A 24,038-nucleotide genomic window follows, 5' to 3' on the forward strand; every position below is an offset into this window, starting at 1 on the left:
GGCAATACATAAAAACTCCCTTGCAGACTTTGACCTTTTGCTGAATTGCAAAGATGTCTGAGTTATACAACTTGCAATTTTCTCAATAGATGTGCCAACTACTGTGCTTTCCAATATATCAGTTGTTGCTTCATTCTCTTCCTCTTCATGTCTTTAGTTTTCATGGAAGGACACAGAAATACTTCCTGGATGCTACTGGAGTCTGTGATTCCAGATCCTACTCAGTTGCATGGGAGGCAGCTAGTATTCCAGGGTGGTGCAGAAGTCTTTATCTACATGCATGGCTTCATCACTGGTGTCCCTAGCCTTGATCTGTTCTTCTAAAAGTTGTTGCTGCTGCATGGACTCAATTCAGCTCAAGTAGGACTGCATACTTCTTTCATGACAAAGCAAGCAACATGCTGAGTCGGATCCTCTTTAACCAAAAGGCTCATTCTCTTTGGTGATCACAGATAAATGTATGATTGATGCAAGTCACTTCCAGGAACTTCTGATAAGCCCATCAATGACACTGGCTGTTGTCTTAGGTGGAGGACATTTAAGACCTTTTGTCACACAGATAACATCAATAATTTTTTAAATTTCTTCAGTTTCCAAGAGGTTAGTTTATGACAGCTTCACTCCAGGGCTTATTTAAAATATTTTACCATGCTGAACCTCTGGAAGGGTAGGGTGAAGTCATTGTTGTAGACTTGACCCTCTGGGTCACCTGGGTGGGAGGCAACCTTCAACTACTTGTAATGTGACTCATTATTCCTTTGAAACTGTCTTCTCTCTGGTTTCCAGGAGACTGAGAGTCTATACTCACAAATGGTAAACACAGGATCGTGGGTCAAACCAATTCCTTCATTCTGGAACTGGTGTTCAATGTCATAAATTTGGTCAATGCCATCAGTATATTATGGTAGAATTCTGGGGTAATTATATAAGTTCATGTCTAGCTTTTTGAGATAAGAGAGGAAAAGCTTGCCACAGCCCCCCTTCCCAGGGTGAAGTTCATTGTGTAAGTTTTTTTTTTTTTTTTTTTTTATTAGTCTCTTTATTTTTTAACTTTTGGTTCTGGGGATTGAAACCAGGGGTCTGGTGCATGCTAAAGATGCACTCTACTTCTGAGTTACATTCCCAGTCCTTATTAGTCTCTTTATACAAGCTAACACACACACATACACACACACACACACACACACACACACACACAAATACACTCTTTTTTTCTCTTCCTTTTTCCTGACTAATGGTAGAATATTTTGTTCTGCATCTTACTTCTTCCCATTTAACAATATATCTTGGGGCTGGGGTTGTGGCTCAGTGGTAGAGCACTTGCCTAGCATGCATGAGGCACTGGGTTTGATTCTCAGCACCACATATAAATCAATCAATAAATAAAATAAAGGTCCATCAACAACTAAAAAAATTAAAAAAAAAACAATATATCTTGGAGATTTTTTCATATCAGCATATAAATTTAAAGAGAATATGCTAAATAGCAAGAGAATTCACTCGAGGTATTATAATCTTTGGATAATCTGTATTTGTTAGCCAGTTCTCTCTTATGGACATTTGCATGGCTTCCAATCCATCATTAAAAGCAGTGTTGGACTGGGTGTGTAGCTCAGTGGTGGAGCATTTGCCTAGCATGTATCATGCCCCAGTTCAATCCCCAGCACTGCAAAAAACGAGTTTAAAAAAATAAATAAATGAAAGCAATGCTGTGAACAACCTTGTAGATATGCCATTGTTCACATGGGCAGGTATCCCTGCAGGATAAAGTTCCAATAGAGGGGCTGTTGCATCAAAGAATGTATATGTGTGTATCATTTTCATAGAGTTTTGCTAAAATCCCTCTACAGAGATTTAAATCAATTTACATTCCCACAAGTAATACGAAAGAGCCTGTTTCCCCCAAATCTCACCAATAGTGTTCTCATTGTGTAAAGTTTTAATCTCTAGGAATCTAGCTCACCTAAGAAGCTTCTTACATGGTGATGACCTTACCATTGATTATATACTTCTGCATCACAAAATCATTCAGGATCAAGTCCAGGTATCTCTGATGTACCCTGTTTCCTTGTCTTTGAGGCCAAGGTGAAGATGGAGGTAACATATAACCACAGAAAGAACAGTATGATCTCGTAGGGAATGATGCTCAGCTTGCCCTTCTTGATTTCCATAGGATTCCCCTGAACTCCAATCATGTCTTCTGATGCAATATTATTATGAATAAATTATTCTTCTGATCAATAATTCCTGGAATTCACCATGACTTGCAACTTGACCCTTCTCCTCTGCAGGTCATAGGAGATGATCTTTCTCCCCTCCCACAAGCTCTTTGGACATGCATCCTATCTGCCACTTTAAGGTAATGTCAGCCAGGTAGTCCTCAGTCTGCAGGTGACTGTACCATTGGATGAAGTGAGTGGGCAAGATGTCTACCTGGAACTGCGTGGGTCTCAGTCTTCCCCATTCAGCTGTTGGATGGCTTGACTGCAGATCTTGTAGTTTTGATTCAGCCAGGCTTTCCTCCTCACACCCACACCATTCTCAGTGGCAGGGCTTATGGTAGCAGCCTCGCCTGGATAGTAGTCATCCTGACTTAGCTATTTCTCTGAGCTTTCTCTCCTTGGCTCCTTCTCAGCCACTTTCTTAGAGGCTCACCCAAAAATCTGGAAGTATTTTTCTTAACAACTAGTGTAACAGCATCCATATGACAGCCTGGGCATTGGTTGCATCTTCATGCTGACCATTTCCAGTGTCAGTGTAATGATCACGGAACCATCTCTCCAGCTTCTGTTCTGTTGGGTGTGTGGGTTGCCATGAGTTTTAATTGCAATATTAAGTTCAGTTCTAAGCGTCTCTGTATGTACCTGTTTCATTTTTTATATTTGAACAACATATATTTCATGTTTTTATGTGTTTCCTTGGAACATATCTCTAAAGTGTTTTGTAAGGTCAAAGGTTACAATCAATTTTACAATTTAACGTGGTGATATAAAAATCATCTTATCATGGGTTGAGAAACATCCTTGTCCATGTTTTTATAGACTACTGCTGCTGGGGAGCTAGAAGGCAGCATGGCCTAGTGGAAAGAGGGTGGGCATTTGGGTGCTGGGCAAGGAGAGCTGGGCTCAGGTCTGGGTAGTGTTACCTGGGTAAGAAGTGGGCGACTGGCAGTCACCCAGCCTCCGTGAAGTTGGTTTTCCCAACTATAAAACGAGGGCTATGGATTGCTTATAGCACCAGGCAGAGCAAGCACCAGTTATCTACATCTGGCCTGAGGCCCTGGCCATCTTTGTTATACCCAGTGATTGGCCCATTTTTGCCGAAGGTGTACTGGGTAGCAGAACTTGAACAATTAACTATTAAAGTGTGTTCTGGGCTGTGCACAGTGGCACATGCCTGTAATCCCAGTGACTTGGGAGGCTGACGCAGGAGAATTATAAGTTCAAGGCTAGCCTCAGCAACTTAGTAAGACTCTAAGTAAATTAGCAAAACCCTGTCTCAAAATAAAAAAATAAAAGGGTTGGGGATATGGCTCTGTGGTAAAGTGACCCTGGGTACAAATCCCCAGTACCTGCTGTGACCCGCCCCCCCCCAAAAGTGTTCTGTACCATAGGAGGTGTGCAGACTGCCACCTTCTGGTATGAAGAGTTAGTGCAGAGATGATCCAGGGATCAAGCTACTTCCCATTGTGTCCCTGTGAGGATCTGACCCAACGGTGATGCTGCAAGAAAAAGAGGGGGAGGTTCTCCCCATCCAGTCTGGCATCTTCTGATGAAATTCTGGAGACAGGAAGATACTGGGTTTCCAAAGGCTGCTTGTAAATGATGGTGTATTTTTTTGGCTTTGAAGCCTGGAGGTATTGTCAAAGGACATCTTTGCAAAAGCAGGTGTCTTTATCAGTAATTACTAAATACTTTAGAGAGGCCAACAGTAGTGGTCAATTAATCCATAGATCTTTACAGCACCTAGCATGTGCCATACACATGCTTTGGTACACATCACTGAATTAGATAGTCAGGGTTCCTGCCTCTTCCTTATTATCTAGGAAGTTTGTTGATGAGACAATTATTTACTTATTTAGTATATTTTTGTGGTACTGGGATTGAACCCAGGGGCACTCTGTTATTGAGCCACACTCTTAGAACCCCCACCACTTTTAAATTTTTGAGACAGAGTCTTACTAAGTTGTCCAGGCAGGTCTTGAACATGTAATCCTTCTGCCTCAGCCTCCCCAGTTGCTGGGGTTATAGGTGTGTGCCACCACACCTGGTAGGATTAATTCTTTTTAAGTTGACATAGTTTCTTTTATTTATTTAATTGAAGACAACATTTCATCTAAACAGAACATTAAAAATAGTTTAAAGCATAATATGTTGCCTCCCAAGTACTATAGCTGTTTTTATTTCAGTAACTTCCAGACCTTGTAAGCTGTTATGAACATTTTTACAGAGTTATAACCATAATACATACATTATCCTAAAGTTTGTTATATTTTTCTTGTAATAAACATCTCTCAATGTTGCTACTTAATCTTCATAATTATCTTTATAGCTATGTATGAGGCAAATGTATGACTGTATCAAAATCTATGTAGAAATCCTCTTAAGTCTAGTTTTTTCTCTAACAGATACTGCTTATATTAACTTCTTTATGCATATCTTTATTGCACTACTTCTCAATAATCATGAATACAGTTCTTCCTACGTGTTGCTATATTGTTTCCCAAAAGAACTATTATGAATTTACAATGCCATCAAAATTATGTCAGTGAGTTAGTTTGGTTGCAACACTGGGTGTCTTGAATATTGTTTCTGTAAAACATTTTTGAGAATTAATATTTTTAAATGGGGTCCCAGATTTGCTTTCATCTGTATTTCTTTGAATACCAGTAGGCTGTTTCCTTTTTGCACGTGCACTATTTATAATTGCTCCTTCATGAGATGTCTGTTTATATTGTGGTTAAAAATGTGAATGAGACCCTTGTACATCTTTTCTTAAATGAAAGAAAAGCAATAGAAATTGCATTATTACAGCCCAGAGGGTCAGAATGGTACTTACTGTTTTATTTGTTGGGTTAACAATGCCTTCTGGAATCTTCCCAAGAAAGCCCCAGTGTTCTAGAATCTAAAATGCAAGTCTATTCTCCTGCCCAGAACTACTGAGAAAAGTGATTCTATAACATCCTTAGTGTGCTTGACTCAATAATGGAAATGACATGATTTTCCAGTGTGTCTGAGAGAGTTGGACAGCAGCCTAGGTTATAAAAATGCAAATGAAGATCATGTGATTGGAGAGTTAATTGGTTTCCTAGTAACTCTGAAGAATACAGAGTGCCCTTGAGTGTCTCAGTTGGAAGGGCCCTACCCACAGAAGGGAAATGACTTCCACTGAAGCTCACACAGCAAACTACAGGAGGGCTGGAACCCTGCCTCCAGATTCCCCTGCATCTTTCATCTGTCCTGAAGGTGAATGCGAATGAATCTGTTATTTTCCCCTCAGGGGCTTCCTCTCCTCTGTACCCCCTCCTATCCAACTCCCATACCCTGCCTCCTCCCAGCCTGGATGATACTAGAGCATCTGGGAAGCCTTCCTGTGTTGGGAGTCTGTTTCCTTTTCCTAGGTTCAAAGTACTCTTCCACAAAGAGTCTGTCCATCAGCTAAAATATTTTGTCAATGCACAAGTTTTTCTTTTGCAAGAGGACTTCAAATGTTAGCCCATGAGGATGGAAGATCTTGACTCTCCGTAAGGCTTTTTGGTTTAATACTTCACTACTATTTTCTGGGATGATTAGATGAAAAAGGGAATTAACATTTTAATTAGGTAGTGCCTACTACATATTATGGGTAATAGGCAGTACCTAATTTAATTTCTTAAAAACACATGAAGTGACAAATTTGGAACTAGTGCTTAGAGTTTAACTAAATGATCAGCTCTCATTGCTGTGATGTCTTTATGCTATTTATTCTAGAATAGCCAATCAGTTTTGCAAACTATTCATGTATGTGTCCCATTGAGAAAAACTATACCCTCTGATGGTATCTGTAGGATTTTTGTGCCAGCTTTGCCACCCCACAGAGGTGTCAATCTGGACAAGTGTTAACAGTCTAGTGTCAAGTCCAGGAGGAAGCAGAAAGTCAGGTGCAGTGGTGCATATCTGTAATCTATTACTTGGAGGCTGAGGTAGGAAGAACACTTGAGCCCAGGAGTTTGGGATCAGTTTTGGCTAACAGAGTGACACTCTGTCTCAAAAAATAAATTAAAAAAAAAAAAAAAAAGAAATTAATTTAGGTAGAGTGCAGCAAAGCTAAGGAAAATAGCATCTGGAAAAATTTCTTAAGGAAAAAGAAATAGAAGAATCCTAAAGATTGAGACAAAGAGTATAACTCAAGACCAGAGAAACAAGAGTCTTGGTGGGTGGGAGAATGTAGGGCCAAAGGTCCCAGGGCAGTGACCAATTCCCGAAAGGATGGGGGAACCCTGCAGGGTTTGGACCCAGGAGTGGTACTTGTAGCAGAATCTCATTGGCTCTCTTGAGTTCTTTCTCTTTAAAATAGGCATACAAATAACCTTTTCTGGTCATCTTTCAGTGGGGTTATGGGAACTGATTTCAGTTAACTCATATGAACATGATTTTATATACTCTGAAACCCTATGCAAATGTCACAGAAGGACTATCAGTTAACGTAGTAAGATCTAATTCATTATCCAGAATTTCAGCGACTCAGCTTGTTCCTGGCTGTGTTTTATTGCCAAGACAGCATTTGATGCCCATTGAGACTAAAAATTAAAGCCTGACTCAGAGTAAGCCCTTGGAATTCATGCCCCTCCCCACTCCAGCTCAACCTCAGACCAACTAGGATGGATTTCAGCTGCGTAGAAAAGAACCAAAAACAAACAAACAAACAAACAAACAAACAAATCCCTTCTCATAGCAGTCTACCCACCCTTTGAAGAACTTAGCTTTTATTCTTAAAAAAAAGTTTTGGGTTAAAAATTCATTCATAAAAGAATATATGTAAAAGTCAAATGAGGTGGGCCTGTAGTCCCAGCTACTTGGGAGGCTGAGGTAGGAGAATGGCAAGTTTGAGGTCAGTCCCTAGCATCTTAGCGAGACCCTTCGCAACTTAGAGAGACCCTGTCCCCAAATATAATATAAAGAACTGAGGATGTGGGTCAGTGGTACAGTACTCTGGGTTCAGTTCTCACTAACACACACACATGCACAAAGTAAAAAGTATAAAGAGTGATAATAAGCACACTGCACACTAAACTTCAGAAAAAATATTACTAGTGCCTGAAAAGCCCCATGTGTCTTTCCCTGATCCAGTCCCTTTACTCTCCTACTTTCTATTTTGTATCAACCTTCATATATAAAAATAATCCTTAATATTATTCTTAACATATATATTATCCTTAACAACATATTATTTAGCTTTTACTGTCTCTGAACTTTTTAAAAGGGGATAATATGGTAAGTATTCTTGTACAACTTGTTTATTTTGCATCTACAATTTCCCTGCATGGATGGATGTAGTTCATTCATTTTGGAGCCATATAGTATTCCTCTGTGGGAATGTACTATAAATTATTTATCCATCCTATGGTGAATGGACATTACTCTCAGTTTGAGACTGTTATAAATGATGTGTTTTTATGTCACCTGTTGTATTTGTATAAAAGTTAATATTTATCTAGAAGTAGAATTGCTGGGTCATAAGGTATGCATGTCTAATTTTATCAGATAAGGCTAAACTGGTCCAAGTGGTTTAACACTCTCACCAACAGTATATGAGAATTTCCATTGTTGTACATTCCTGCCCTTACTTGGCGTTGCCTGTTTTAAATTTCTGCCAACCCAAGAGGCCATGTACTTGTATATCTCATTTTGGTTGTACTCTGTGCTTCCCTTTTATTAAGGAGGTTAGGCATCTTTTCATGTCTGTGGTCCTTTTCTGTTTCTTCATCTCTGAAATATTTGTCTCTTTCCCAATTAAACAATCAAGTGGGTCTTGTTGATTGGCATAGCTCTTTAAAGATTCTAGACACCAATTCTTTACCAGTTATATATGTTACAATTATCTTCTTTTGGTCTCTGGATTGTCTTCTCGCTCTCTGTACAATGTTTTTGATGAACAAAGTTCTTTAGTGCAGTTGACCTTTCTTTTCTTTCACTTCTGGTGTCATGTTTAAGAAATAATTTTTCTTTTTCTTTACCTGAGGTCCTAAAGATCATTTCCTGGATTTTCTTCCAAATACTACTGGTGCCTACAAAGCCCTCCTTCCAGGAGACATAAACAAAATTTGAAAATTCCAAAAGTCTTGTCTCAGGACTGTTCGGTCTACTCCTGAATCTTTCCACAAAACAGTTCTGGAAGTCCAAGATTATTTTTATTTCAATGGGCCTCCTCTAGAAAGCTTTGAGTTCTGTCAAGTGCCAAGAGACAAGACTATTCCCGCAGGGGCGCAGCAATTCCGGACTGCGCGTCCCTGCTTGGCACAGCCTGTGTCCCCCAGGAGGCGCCCTCGCACCACACGTGCAGCTCCCCGCGGCGGCTGCATCCGGGGCTCCTCTGCCCCATGCTGGGGCGCCCTGATCTCCCTGCAGGCGGCAGAGGCAGCTTGTGTGCAGCCAGGCAGGTGCCTCTGGCCCTCACTGGTCTCATCCTGCCACCGACCTGCTGAAGCTGGGGTCCCTCTTGTTCTTCCAGCCCTTTCAAATCTGCCCTCTCACCTCGTGCTCTCTCTCCTTTCAAGGTGTTCTCCTGATTCCTTCTTGTCTTTTGCTAACATTATTTTGTAGGTCAGATGTTGCTAAGGTTTAAACCTATCCCAAACCACTGTGGCTTGTAGCTAATGTAACTACAAGGCTCCCCATAGGATCAGAGCACCAGTGAATCAGAGAGCACAGATACACTAAGGAAGGGCAGTAGAGCTCTTTGTCTGTTTAGTATTTGATTTTGCTTTGTCAGTCACTTAACAGCTGGTTTGTTTCCTCTTGCCTCCATTTTCTTTTAAGACTGAGTAAATATCATTGTCTAACAGTTTTTGTAAGGATGAGATAAAATAGGTAAAGTTCATAGTGCCCGGAACATAACAGGAATCCACAATTACTGGTTTTCCTTCATCTTAGCTGGAGCTCCCCAGGAAACAGAGCCTGAAGTCAATCTTAGGCTCCAGTGCTTTTTTTTTTTTTTGGTGGTGTCATTTCAGGAAAGCAAGAGTGAAGGGAAAGGAGACAAGAGGAAGGGAGGAAGAGAGAGTAGATCCCAGGCTGTGCTACTGAGCTGACCTTAGCAGGTTCTGATGCTATGGGTATGGCATCCCTGAAGCAGAGGAGCAGACACTTTACCTCCAGTGTCTTCCCACCACTTCTCATTTGTCAGGGTTTTCACTGTGGGGTGTTAGTTCCCTGCATTCTGGGCTGTTATCCTGCTCCTTGGAGGCCCTCTGGGCAAGTCAAGGCCTCTGTGGGAAAGGCTGGCTCAGGCCTAGGTGCCTGAGTTGCTATGATTCTTGCTGCATGCAGTGGGAGAGATGGAAGCTATGTCACACCTTGGCCCTTGTCCTCAGGGGAGGTTGAGGCAACTGCAGCATTAGCAGACAGAGTGATGGTGCTAGGGCCCTATGACCTCAGAAACAGCCTGAACTACTGCTAGGACTACTCTGATTGAGAAAGCAGGGTGGGGCCTGGAGAGAGGGATGCCAAGTGGGCTGAACAAATCTATGGCAGTATATAAAGTGACTCTCATACACTTTTCCCTTTCCTTGTGTTCATGTGAGCTCTGTTTCCCAGCACATCTAGCACTGGGCCCATTCACATTCACTGAATATCAGAAGGGCAGAGAAACGAATGAAGCCTGCCTGAGGTGTATGATTTCATGCATGAAGCAAATATTGTATTTCAGAAGGGTGGGGTGTTCTTAGGTCTTGTACTGTGCTGGGTGCCGTGGAACGTATTGTTGATCAGGATAGGTTAGTCCAGGGGTTAGAATTTTTTTTTTTTTTGTAAAATATCAAATAGGATTTAGCTTTACTGGCCACATACATCTTTGTTGCATAGTCCTTTTCTTTACATACCTTTGCAAATATAAAAAACTATCTTGCAGGTCATACAAAAACAGGTTGGATACCCATGGGTTAGACTATTCTGCACTAACAAGATCCCAGTTTAAGTGACTTAACATGTTAAAGGTTTATTCTTGCTCACACCATTATCCAATGCACGTCAGTGGCCCTCCAGAGCAGTTCTCATCTGTGCAGTAACTCAGGGATGCAGGATGCTTTCATCTCCTCAGGTCACCATCTATGCCATCCTGGTTACTATGAAAGAAGAGAGGATTGAAAGCTTGAAAACTTTTTTGATAATGTGGATTGAACCCAGGGACACTTAACCAGTAAGCCACATCCCTGGGCCCACTCTTTTATTTTAAGACAGGGTCTTGCTAAGTTACTTAGGGCCTCACTAAGTTGTTGAGGCTGGCTTTGAACTTGAGATCCTCCTGCCTCAGCCTCCCGAGTTGCTGGAATTATAGGCATATGTGATCACACCTGGCTTACATAGCTCTTTTAAGGATCATATCACATCTGTTATGTTTCCTTGATTAGTATTCTAATAACCTCATATTAACAGCAAAGGAGTTGAGCAAAAGTAGTTTCCTTGTGTCTAGGAAGAGGAAATAGCATAGTAAAACACACGAAATGTCTTTCCCCCAGAGTAAAGAGAAATTAAGATATGGTTCCTGTCTCATAGGACCTTGGGACAAAGGATGAGCATGAATGAAATGTTGAACAACTGCAAATTTTGTGTCAGAGTTCTGCAAACAGTCACAACCCAAAACAAAAGACTATAAAATTTCACAGGATCAGACTGGGCCCATGTAGTTGCCTAAAGTTTCACGGAGAAGGTAGAACTGGAATTTGATTTTGAAGCATTGGCAAGACTTAGGCAGAGGCAGAGAGATGGGAACTATTTTCTAGGTGGGGGAAGTAACAAAATCAAATGGTCACAGTGGAGAAAGCCAGGGTGTCTAAGGAGTTCCCACTGGTGGGGTGTAGGCACCAACCAGTCCTAATGCCTGCTGATCAGACAGAAGATCTCAGTGGTTGACTTTGGGAGAGGTTCCTGTGCAGGGACTGGGGTGGAGGTAGGGCTGTAAGGTGGGGCAGAGGAGACAGCTTCCTAGCATTTTACCCCACCCACCCCCTGCTGGGGTATCTCAGTGTTTTAACAACCAGAAGACTCCATCAGTGCATGTAAACTAAATATCTGCCCTGCATTGGAGACTTATGGCAGCTAAGGATAGAAAGACAGGTTGGAATTAAATTGGGAAGGGTTCTAAATGCCATGGTGTTTGGAATTGCCAAAACAGAGATTGACATTATTTATTTTCAAAGATAAAGCCTATAGTTATCACCCTGTATGATAAATATCCAATGATGAATGGTTAAATATAAAGAGAGCACTCATACGATGGAATTGTTTGTAATCATTAAGGTCTAGTTTCTGAAGATTTTTAATGACATGGAATGATAAGTGAAAAAGAAAATTAGAGTACAATACCAATTTAGTAATAAAAATACAAAAATATTAAGACTAAAATAATAAATATCAAACAGTGGTTACTTAAAAATTAAACTGACAAAAATTATATATATTTATGACATATAACATGTTTTAAAATATATGTAATTAGTGCTTATTTTTGGATGGTAATGTTAACATTGATTTTTCTTTTCATGAAAAATTCATGTTTTGAATTTTTCTAAAATAAATCCCTATGACTTACAATAAAATATAATAATTACTCCTCAAAATAAAGTTTAAACATGTGGCATGTGGCATGGTAGTTGCCGTGACTACAGTTTTCTTTCTCTGTAGGTAAATTCCATTCTTATTTCGGCAGTGCCCAAGAACCTGGTACTTACATGAGTCAGTCCACAGTGACTGAGCACCATCTGTCCCTGGGATATCAGGCTCTGTTTGCCACTGAGCAGGTGACTGGAAAACCCACCTTGCTTGTCATCTTTAGGTACACCTGTAATTCCAGCAATTCCCAGAGGTAATTCTAGCAACTCGACTCAGAGAATGAATACTGATACCAGAAAATCACACAACCATCTTGGGCTTGAGCCACAGAGCTGTGGGGTACCAAGGGCTGATCACAAAGCAGTGAGAACCCATACAGATGTGGCATCTCATTTCACAGATGGAAAACCAGAAAGAGGAAGGCACTTGCCCAAGGACACACAGTGAGTTAGTGTTTAAGTAGGGACTTGAACCTGGTCTCTGTCCTATACTATGTCTTCACCCATGACAGGCCCTTAGATGACTGGCTTTCCTGGATTCTGTTCAAATTCCTCTGTTGCTATACTTCAGGTTCTGAATAGTCAGTTGTGGTTTGGAATAAAGTTCACAGAATCACTGCTATTTCTTGACTCTTCAGTTTTGGGACTCCCTAGGTCTCTTGACAAAATTGTTTAAATTCATGTTCTTCTTTAAATCCAATGTATAATCAAAACATTTGTCAAAATATCCTCTGAAAATAATCTGGAAGTTCCTTAGAAAGTTAAATGCAGAGTCTGTATGACCCAGTAATTCTCTTCCTGGGTAAATACCCAAGAGAATTGGAAAATGTATGTCCACACGAAAACATGTACTCAAATGTTCAGTAGTATTATCCATATTAGCAAAACAGTGGAAACAATCAAAATGTCCATCAACTGATGAGTGGATAAGCAAGATGTGCTACAATGGGATATTATTTCAAAAGGAATGAAGAACTGTTACTTGCTACAACATGGATGAACCTGGAAAACACCATACTAAGTAAAATATGCCCATCACCAGAGATCACATATCATATGATTCCATTTATATGAAATGCCCAGAGTAGGCAAATTCATAGAGACAAAAGTAGATTAGTGGTTTCCAGAGACTTGGGGGTGGGGAATAGGAGGTAATGGATGTAGGTTTACTTTATTGGGTAATGAAAATGTTCTAGAATTAGATAGTGGTGATCATTGCATAATTGTGAATATACTAAAAAACACTATGTACACTTTACAATGTTATGGTATGTAAATTTAAATTATATCTTTTAAAAAGAGGTCTCTGATTAAAACCCAAGAAAAATGAAATTGGAGGAAATCTGCAATGAGAAAAGTGTTATAAGGTGAAAATCTACATTTCAACTAGACTCTTGGGCCTAAAAGAACATGTATAAACAGGTCTTCTTATATTCTCAAAACTGTCTTATGAAGTAGCCACTCAGGTCAGGCTTGGTGTACATACCTGTAATCCCACTGACTGGGGAGACTGAGACAGGAGAATTGAGAGTTTGAGGCCAGCCTCTGCAGTTTAGTGAGACCCTCAGCAACTTAGTGAAACCCTGTCTTTAAACAAACAAACAAACAACAACAACAACAACAAAAAAAAAACAGACTGGGGACTGGGGATGTAGCTCAGCGGTGAAGCACCCAGTGTTTAAACCTAATGTCCCCCCAAAGTAGCTCTTCAGGTAGTAACTAGAATCCCAGCTCTTCTATTAACCAGATACATGTTTACATGATAGTTAAGTTTTTTAAATCGTACCAACCTCAATTTCTTCATTAACAAAGTAGGATAATAAAGTCTCTCTCACAGGTGATGGCATGTATGCTGCCAAGCACTCAACATTTAGGTGCCTTTGGTTTCCTCTTTTCATCTCTTCCCTAATCTCAGGAGTCACTGTGCAATATTGGGGTACTCCCATTCTCTCTTTGAGTCTGGAAGCTTTTCTAAGTGCGTATTTCCCAAACTGTAGCATGTGTGGGGATCATTTCTTTCCCCTTATCTCAAGCTCTGCAGCTTTGGAAACTAGGACAAGGCTTCTCAAAATCAAACATATATAGAGTCACTTGAGGATCTTGTTGAAATACAAATTTTAATTCATAGGACCCGGATGGAGCATTTCTAAAAATCTCCCAAGTGGTACTGTAGTTTCTGGTCCTTGAAAACTCCTGAATAGCATGGTTCTAAGTCACTGGGAATATCAAGCAAGAATGATTTGAAGAACCTTCCTCAAACAGCAAACTTTTGATAACATTCTGTGATGGCAAAACCAGACCTGGTTGTGAAATGAAATTATAAAAATGTTATGGTAAAAAACCAATGCCTGGTGAAGGGGTCAGTTCCCGTCCTTTCTCTCAGTTTTTCTCCAGGAAGCCTAATTAACCATGGGTCGCTACCTTTTGGATTGTAAATAACTGCCCTAGGAGTCTCACTGCTCCCTTTTGAAATGTAATAGATACCTGTGAAAAGAGACCTTTCTTATCTGTTTCTGTAAGCATGCTTTATGTTAGAGACTCTGCACAAGGCCTTGAGCCCTGTAGATTAGGATTTTTTTTTTTTTTTTTAAGAGGAAAAAAGCCTTAATGGTAGGATCAGTCTAAGATGACACCAAATAACCTATGAATGTTGTGAGAAACTGTGGATCAGGGCTCAGAATTTGGAGTTTTGTTTTCCTCTGGGTCCAACAACCTAAAACAAAGTTTGGAGTTCTCTCAGAGTGCTGCTTGCTATTTCTCTACCAGTCTGTTTCCTGCAACAATTCTAAGGTAGACAGTGATGAAATAAATTAATACAGTTTTCTAAGCGTTTGTAAAATACTTTGCAAAGAAGGGTCTGAAATATAGTCAGTTTTGTTTTTTTTTTTAAAGTCCATTTAGGCATTCACAGAAATATCAGTAACCTTCCATAAGTGCGTAGAGATGACATATGAGATTATAATCAGAACTATAAAAATTAATAGGAACATATATACTTGTACAGAGTGTCAACATTTCCTAGAGGCTGTTGCCTCTAGGGTCTCCTTTAATCCACTTAGCTCAGCATAGGGGATGATTATCTTCATTTTGTAGATGACAAAACTGAGGCTCAGGCAGGTTATGAGATCCCGGGCACATGAAAACACTCCTGCTGAACCTGGGTCTTTCACCTGCCCCTCTTGCAATGCCAGAGAGGATTCTATGTAACTACAGATCTCCTCTCTGGTCCTGGGTATCTAAAGAAGGAAACTTTGGGGACAAGGAGGCAAGAGAGAATCCTTGGCAAAGGGTGCCCTCAGACAAGTACTATGAAAACTGGTAATATTTCCACTCTTTCTCTTGGCCCCACCCAAAATTCAGAATTTTAAAATGTCACAGTCTTTGCCTACACTAAAGCAAGCATGTTTGGATTCCAAACAACCATCTTGCTATCTTCTCGGCCTTCTTGTTTACAGGAAAGCAGGAGGGCTGAAGGTCACCAGCCTTCAGCATGTGGCCAGTGCCCCTTCGCGGGCATGTTGCTACCCATTGTTTGGAGCCCCTGAAAACTCTCAGGCCCTTGCGGAGAGGGCAGAAACAAACCCTTTTCAGAGTTGGGGTTTATGTCTTCTAATTCAGTCAGGCAGGCATCTTGAGCCTAAGGGTGTGATTTTCAGACTCAGAGCTCTCAACCTGAGCAGATATCTGTGGTGGGGCTGGGATTTTTAAAAGCTTCCCAAGCATTCTAATGTACAGTCTGAACTGCAGACTGCTGGATTAGGGTCAAGGATTTGAATAGATTCTACCTTATATACCACCTCTGCCACCAGGTTCCTTCTACCCACTCTGCTCCATGTGTAAAGATTATGCTATGGTTTATGCAGCTGGTAACCTACAGAGAAGGGTCCCAATGCCAGTCTGAGCATTCCATCTATAACATATATAACATATATGGAATCAGTCCATATATAACATTATATACGTGTCTTATTTCTGAATGTATACATTATATATGGATATGTTATATATGGACTGATTTTTTTTTATCCTGAGAGGTGGAAATTGACCCATTTCTATTACATTAACAGGTTACCATATTAATCTGCTAACACAGCCCACTTTTAGAGCTAAAAGAGGCATTTTTCTCCTTTAAAAATAAGTCCTAGAAGGTTGTCCTAGAAAGTTGGACTATTTTTATTTTTTATTTTTTTGCACCTGGGATTGAACTCAGGGGTGCTTAACTGCTAAGCCACATCCCCAACCCTTTTTTCTTTTCTTTTTTTTTTTTTTTGAGACAGGGTCCCACTAAGTTGCTTAGGGCCTTGCTAAATTGCTGAGGCTGTAGCTTTGAACTTGTAATCCTCCTGCCTGAGTTGCTGGGATTACAGGTGTGTGACACCACACTTGGCTTGAAATGCTTTTAAAGCACACATTTTGATATTAAGTAGGAACTAAGCAATGGATAGGTATTTATTTTAAAGTCACAAGACATAGGGCTTAAAAGAGGTGTACATTTAAATTTGCTTTCAGACCTTTCCTCCTAATTTGTCCCTTTTTTATCTTTTGCATAAACTATAAATCAAAACACAGAGATTTTATCTTCTGAGAATTAAAGCACTTACTTAAAGAATCAACTTTTTTTTCCTAATAAAAACCAGAGTGGCATCAGGGATTGTGAATGTGATTAATGTCACTGAACTGTACACCTAAAATAGCAAAAATGGCAAAGTTTATATATATTCTACCACAATTTAAAAAAGTAATAGTGTAATATTCCAAAAACCTTGACTTACACATTTTATATGTATAAATTATATTGTATATGATTTACATATCAAAAAAGTTGTTAAAGAAGTAGAACCAGTTATTGCATTTCTTAATGGAGTTTTCATTAAGAAAATTTTTTTCCATTTTCATTTAACTCTGAAAAGGTGATCTCATGGCTAAATAATTTCACAGGCATTAGTACAAGGAACTTATGTATGATCATGCCTTTACAAATATTTTTGATGGCTACCACAGCCTTTATAATTACTTTTGGGGGGCAATGTTATATATGTATGAATAAATATATTTATATGTGACATATATAATATTTATTTATATATATATATATATATATATATATATATTTATTTATTTATTTTTCTGGTACTGGGGACTGAATCCAGAGCTCTCAACCACTGAGCCACATCTCCAGCCCTCTCTTTATTTTATTTAGAGACAGGGTCTCAATGAGTTGCTTAGAACCTTGCTAAATTGCTGAGATTGGCTTTGAACTCATAATTCTCCTACTTCAGCCTCCTGAGCTGCTGGAATTACAGGTATGTACTACTGTGCCTGGCTCTTATTTTGATATAATTTCAAGGTCAGAAAATAGTGGCAAGTGGGGGCTGGTGAGATAGCTCAGTCGGTAGAGTGCTTGCCTTGCGAGCACAAGGCCCTGGGTTCAATCCCCAGCACCACAAAAAAAAAAAAAAAAAAATAGTGGCAAGCAATTTACATATTTTAAACTCATACATAACAAGACACACACAGAGAGGTGAAATTCAGAGTCTCAGTATTATGGTACCAGAATAAAGTCCAGTGTGTAAAATACGCACAAATGTGAATTAAGAAATGCAACCACTTTAGTACAGTGGCAGTTCGATGCACAGCTGCTTCATCAGAAAGTAGTAAAAGAGGTGTCCCCGTAGAATGCATGGCACCTCACAGATAAAGAATTTGTGAAGTACAGTCACATGCTCAGCATTTTTACACAAGAAAGTCATTGAACATAGATGTACACATACTTCACAATTAGAATACACTTAAAATATATGGGCTTCACACTGACTCAAAAATATTCAGTGTAAACTTCCACAAATAGTGATTTTGTAGTAAAACACATTTTCTCTCATCAGGTTGCAGGCGCTCTCCCCTAATCCTGCAATACCTGGAGTGGACTCTCAGGACATGCTCTTTTTCAGCCTCCTCTTCACTGTTTTTCCTCCTCTGGGTTTACAGAAATGAATGCAAAATCATTTTGTCCTGTGACCATGGTGGGTGGCAAGTCCTCTTGTTTGCTGTATTCCCTTATTTCTCAGGTGACAAGGTCACCCCTGAACTACCTCATTGTCAGGAGATTCTCTGTGGTTTGGGGGAGGCCTATCATGCCCTTATGGGGTGGGGCCAAGCTCATGCAGCATCCCTTGACACTGGTTGGCCCACATGGGATCAGACCCCCTCTTCTAGCCCCATCCCCTCCCCCAACCTCCTACTGGCAGCACCACCACCTGGTATCATGCTCTCTCCAAGCACCACTGGGAATCATGCAGTCTCTCTTCCTTCCAGGTCCCCGTGTCTGGAGCCCCCAGTGATACCTTTCAAGAACTGGGGCCAGAGGTGTGGCCTTGACCTCTTCTATCTCACCCAAATGCCCAAGCCTCTATTCTACCTGCTCCCCAGCTCTGGCCAGCAAGGGCTGTGGCTCTATGAAAGATTGTCTTGGGGTAGTTATCTTGCTACACCAAAATTGGTCCTCCCGCACTATGGGATGAAATCATAAACAGTCTTATTGTACATAAAATGTATTCCATACAAAGTTAATCATCAACCCTATTCTAATGCATCTTGTAGAGATTGAGGGTGCAATGGTGGAGTTCAGGAGGCAGAAATGCATTGCTGCTTCTGAGGAAATGATGCTGTGCCTTTCAGAAAGTCTTTACAAGTGTAGATGGCCCAATATCTGGAGGGGCTTTCAAAATGATCCTGTGGGCCCTCCTAGGCAATTCTGGAATAAAGGAAAGCTTCCGTTATCCTATGGTGCCGTTAAAATCAAAGGAGGCAGGTGCTACACTGGGGACATTTATGAACAGGAAGAGGGCAAGACCTCCTCTGATTGGCAGACGTTAGTGAGAGGGGAGGGAGCTTCCAGCTAAAGCAAAATGTTTGCAAAGACCCTGCAGGAAAGGACAGGGCTGCTCAGGGAAGAGGCAGGCTTATAGAAAGCCTGGGGCAAGGAGAGGGATTCTGGAAAGTGGGTTGCAGCCACTTGTGAGGGCTCTGAGTGCCCAGGTAAGAAGAAAGCATGGACTTCTGTTGACTTAATGGAATACTTAGTAGGAAGAGTAACATAATCAGATGTGATTTATTCTAACATTTTTTGTATATTGTCCCCTTATAATAAAGACTATTACAATGAACTGTGTACTTTTAAAGTTTCAACTTCTAACATTTTGTTTTTTTAAATTATAGGGTATACAACATTCCAGAACAAAAATTCACATAGGATTTTATATAACCAATAATTAAAAGTAGATACATTCTATGTGTAGCTATTTTAATATAGTAACATAGTGTACATATATTTTCATTTCTATTAAATTATAAGCCCTGCTAAATAATTGTGAAGTCTGCATAAATTGGTTAAGTCTATAGAAGAATATTGCCTATGTCAACACATTACTACTTTTATTTGCTTTAAATTGTTTTATTTATTTATTTATTTAAAGCAAATAAAAATAAATTTTATTTACAAGGATATTCTTTTATGCAACCACAATATAATGATCAAACTGAGCAACTTTCACATTAATACATATTTTAAAATAAAATTATTCTAATAATATTTTTTAAATCAAGTTTTCGATTTGCAAAAAAAAATAAATTTTTATTTTTATTTTAAATTTTTACATTATTTTAAATGTATGTTTAAATTGTTTTATTTGCTTTAAATTATTTTATTTGTTTTCAATTGAGAAAATGGCTTGTTGCTGGGCTTGGTGGCACACGCCTGTAATCCCACCGCTCGGGAAGCTGAGACAGGAAGATTGAGAGTTCAAAGCCAGCCTGAGCAAAAATGCTAAGTAAGGTGCTAAGTAAGTCAGTGAGACCCTGTCTCTAAATAAAATACAAAAGAGGGCTGGGGATGTGGCTCAGAGGTTGAATGCCCCTGAGTTCAGTCCCTGGTACCCACCCCGCAAAGAAACCAAACCAAAAAACCCTTGTCTTTGAAAAGCTTCACGTGGTGCCTATTGACATGCACCTGTGCTTACTGTGCATAAAGTATTTTTCCTTCTGTAGTAACATAGGCAAATAAACTTTTGTGCTTTTAGAAATGGCATCCAGTTTTCAAACTAAAAGTATTTTCTCTACTCTTCCCAGCTCACCTGGAATAAACTTCTTGTACTTCTTCTCAATTTTCATTGTTTTTATTTAAAAAATTTCAAAATATAGATAACAGTTGCAAAAATAACACAACAAACACTTCATTGAGACTCACCAGGTGTTAACGTTGCATTCCCTCTTGGTGTATATAAATATGCACATATACATATATTCACAAACATGTTTATAAATGTTTTTCTATTCAATCATCTGAGAGTAAGTTTCAGATATCATAATTCTTCATCCTTAAATACTTTACCATATAAATTATAAGAACAAGAATATTCTTTTATGCAACCACAATATAATGATTAAACTGAGCAACTTTCACATTAATACATATTTTAAAATAAAAATTATTCTAATGATATTTTTTAAATCAAGTTTTCGATTTGCAATCCAGTGTCCATTTCAAGAGGACACATTTCATTTACTTTTCGCATCTTTTTTGCATGATGGGGATTGAACTTGGGGCCCTGCCAAGCATGTGCTCTATCATTGAGCTAAACCCACAACCCCTATTTTTTATGTCTCTTTAATTCCATTAGTCTGGAAATATTTCTTAGCCTTTCTTTTCTTTTCATGATATTGACACTTTTGGAGTTTACAATCCAATTGTTTTGTAGTATGTCACTTCCCCACCCCCTACCTCCCAGTTTTTCAATGTACTCTCCTCTTTGGAGTTAGGAGTTAAAAAATCTTTGAGCTCAATCGCTGGTTCCTCTACCAGGATGGCCACAAGGAAGGAAATAATTCTGAGTCTCAGTTTTCTCATCTTTAAAATGAATCTATGATCCTTAATATCATAAAATAATGTTTATGAAAGTGTTATGTGAACACTAATACCTCTATAAAAACTAGGGGCCCTTATTACCATAAACTAAACCCTCTGAAGCCTTAATCGCTTAATGAGTTAATACTCCCAAGGTACCAAGGCAGCCTGACAACTGGGAACCACTGCTAAGTCAGAGAGACCTAGTCTCCCACTAATTATTTGTGTGACTTTGAGTAAAGTTATTTACTCTCCCTGGTTCTTAGTTTCTTTGTGTGTAAGATGGGGCTCACACTATCCGCCCTGCAATTGTGTTATTTGTGACTGCTGAGCAGGGCTTGCTGGGTGGACCAGGGCTGGAGTGGGAGGATGGAGAAGGGGTATTGAGCACTGACTGGAGTGAGAGGACCTGGGTGCAGTGATTCTCAACCTTGGCTACTCATTAGAATGAGGTGGGAACTTAAAAAAATCTAAATGCCCAACCTGCATCCCAGGCCACGTTTATCAGAATCCCCTGAGGAGGGGGACAGGTAAGACCAGATATTAGTATATTTTAAAGCTCCCAGGGAGCTGACAAACCTAAATGCTGCTATCCCTTTACCCCCGTTGGGTTCATGACACCCCTCCAAAAAAAATTTAAAGGTGGCAATCCTTGGCCTGGGGTAAGGGGGTGAGAAGATACTTTAGGGTAGACTTCCATATCCTTCAAACTTAAGCAGCTGTCCTTTGGGGCAGCCTGTTTCCTGAGTGTATTTAGGTCCAAGTTGTTAAGTGACATCATTTGAAAGCTAAAATGGTCAAATTATAGCATCACGTTGATACCCCGTCCCCTCAGCACCCCCCTTACCAAGTACAAAGGATCTTATTTTTTAAAACTCTCCTTAATGATAGTTATATACTGAAATGTTGTTGAAGCTGCCTGTTCAAAACATCAACAATATACTTAAATGTATAATAAGCACATTATGCATTTAACCTGGGGTTAGACAGAGACTTGTCATCCTGCGGATGTGCTGCACTGTCAGCGAGAGGCTTCCAGGTGACCACGTGGGCAACCTTCAGCATTCCTTTCACGTTGGTCTATTTCCTAGCCTACATTTGAATAATTTGGGGTTGGAAATTGCAATGAATTGTGTCTAGATTATGTTCTTGCTAGCTCATTTTTGAGGGGGCAGTAATTTAATGCCTCTGCTTCCAAAGATGGGGATCCATGTCCCCCTGCTTTGTCAAAGGAATGACAGGAGCTGCAGGAATCTTGGCTCCTAGGATTCCCCTCTTCCTCCTTGAGCAGTTGCCTTTGCTTTCTGGAGAGTTGTTTTTTTGTCCAGGTGAATACCTACTTCCACCTGCAATGAGGCATGGTAGGAGATCATGGAATAAATATCATGGGTGATTCTTGAATAGTCTAGGTAGCAGAAAAATGGGAGGTTTGGTGCTCTTCTGCCACTGTGGTCACCTACCGTGTCCCAGGAGCTGTATGTTCATTGTTTCATCTAATGTGCCCCACACTCTGCAAGGCAGGTATTATTATTTCCAATGGTAAAACAAAGACTCAGGTGCAACCTGTTGCTCAAAGTTACACAGCAACTGATACATATCAAGACCAAGATTGGAACTCAGGGCTGACTGAGTCCACTTTCAACATTCAGGGGCACTGTCACATAGGCCCCTGAGCAATTAGTTGCCTTTGCCAGCTCCTAGAAGTTGTAATGAAGCCAGTTTTAACAAATTTATCTTAAAGTCCAGTTTTATTTATAGCACTCAGCTCTATAGTATCTTATAATCACAGCATTCAGAAGCTGGAAAGGACCGTGAAGCTCAGCTACCTTAATTCTGTATTTAACTGAAGTTGGAATTCTTCAGATACTTCCTGAGGATACGCTGAGTTAGTCGTCAGAATACAGTATTCCTGAAGGTTGCCTCAGGCTTCCTTTCTCTTTGCCTGTCACAGATCTACATCCCTTTCCTACACTCTGATTCTTTTCTCTAACCTAATTCTAAAACCTTCCTTCAAGAGATGAGGAGGGTTGTCAGGACCAGTGGCATCTGTGGGTAGGCATGGAGGATGTAGGTGGTCACTCACCCTTGACCCTAACGGGGGACCAATTGCAGCCTGGTCAAATGCTGCCTGCAGAGCATCTTTACCACAGATACAAGAACATTCTGAGGCTGGGACTCCATGTGAAGGTAGAGGCCAGCCTGAGGTAGCCCCTGCAGCAGGGAAATTCAGGGAGGTGTGTGCTCTGGTCCCACTCACCCTGAGAACCAGGTATGAGTTCCCAGAGAGCTCCAACCCCAGCATAGCCTTGGTATACAGCAGGTGCTCAGTGAATTACTGCCATTGAAACCACCTCAGAGCCACATAAGGAACCCAAGCATGAGTTTTCAAGCATCTCTCCTTGTCTCAGACAAAGAACAGTATCAAACTCCTAATCAGCAGATTCAGTTCTCAATGACCTTGAGCTGCTTTTCAAAAATCCAGCCTCTCCTTAAAGGAAGATTTCTTACCGTTGAAATGGTCCAAAGGGCAGTGTCCAGACACCAAGGGCATTTCTGCCAGAAGAATTCCCAAAAGGCTTGGCATGGTGATTCTCAGTCCTCTGCATGTTAGAATCACCTGGTGAGATCTGAAAACGCCCTGTGCCCTGGCCCCACCTGCCTGATTCAGTCTGCGTCTCTGGTGGGCAGGACCACACATCAGTATTTTAAAGCTTCCCAGATGATTCCAATGTGCCAAGGTTTGCTATCCACTGTTGGAATAAGTGGAATCTCCCAGGGTGACTACTTTGAAAAGGACAGCAATGGTTTGGAGAGCTAAGTTCCCATGTAATTGCTTAAAACTATCCATTTAACCACCTGTTGTCATTCTCGTTTACCCCCACAGTGGGGCACAGCTGGGTTCGTTTCATAGAGTTGATTTGATTCCTGTGCAGCCAGACCCTGTACCATGTCTGAATAGTTCTGGATGGTAAGTCCTAGATGGCTCCAGCCTGTTACCTACCTTGAGGCAGAAAGGAGAAAAGAAATAGCAACAAGACACAGTATTCCTGTCATTCTGTTGGTTGGCCCCAAGTGCAACTCTCTTTGCCTTTTTGTCTTTACTACTGGAGAAATCCAGGTGTCTGCCTGTGATATTAAGTTAATGTCTCTGAACTTCAGCTTTCTCATCTGTAAAATGGGAATAATAATGACCTCATAGCACTGAAGAAAGAAGCCAGTGAAATGTTTCTCAGTGCATGCCCATGGCTGATTCACTGATTTGCCAGGCCCTCCTATGATACAAGTGGCTCAAAAAGTTTATTTTCTTTCTTTCTTTTTATTGTATTTTTGGGG

The 24,038-nt window shown here is 40.2% G+C and overlaps 1 long non-coding RNA gene across 1 annotated transcript in view; it reads left to right on the forward strand.

The window, feature by feature from the left end:
- The first annotated feature begins 5,393 nt into the window (after positions 1-5,393).
- The window catches only part of LOC124977670 (uncharacterized), a 49,535-nt gene continuing 30,890 nt past the window's right edge, over positions 5,394-24,038 (forward strand). The window contains exon 1 of the long non-coding RNA XR_007107226.1: positions 5,394-5,465. This is a non-coding gene — a long non-coding RNA (uncharacterized LOC124977670). The remainder of the gene's footprint in view (positions 5,466-24,038) is intronic.

This window comes from Sciurus carolinensis, chromosome 2 (genome assembly GCF_902686445.1).
Source record: "Sciurus carolinensis chromosome 2, mSciCar1.2, whole genome shotgun sequence".
In the NCBI taxonomy this organism is placed as follows: domain Eukaryota; kingdom Metazoa; phylum Chordata; class Mammalia; order Rodentia; family Sciuridae; genus Sciurus; species Sciurus carolinensis.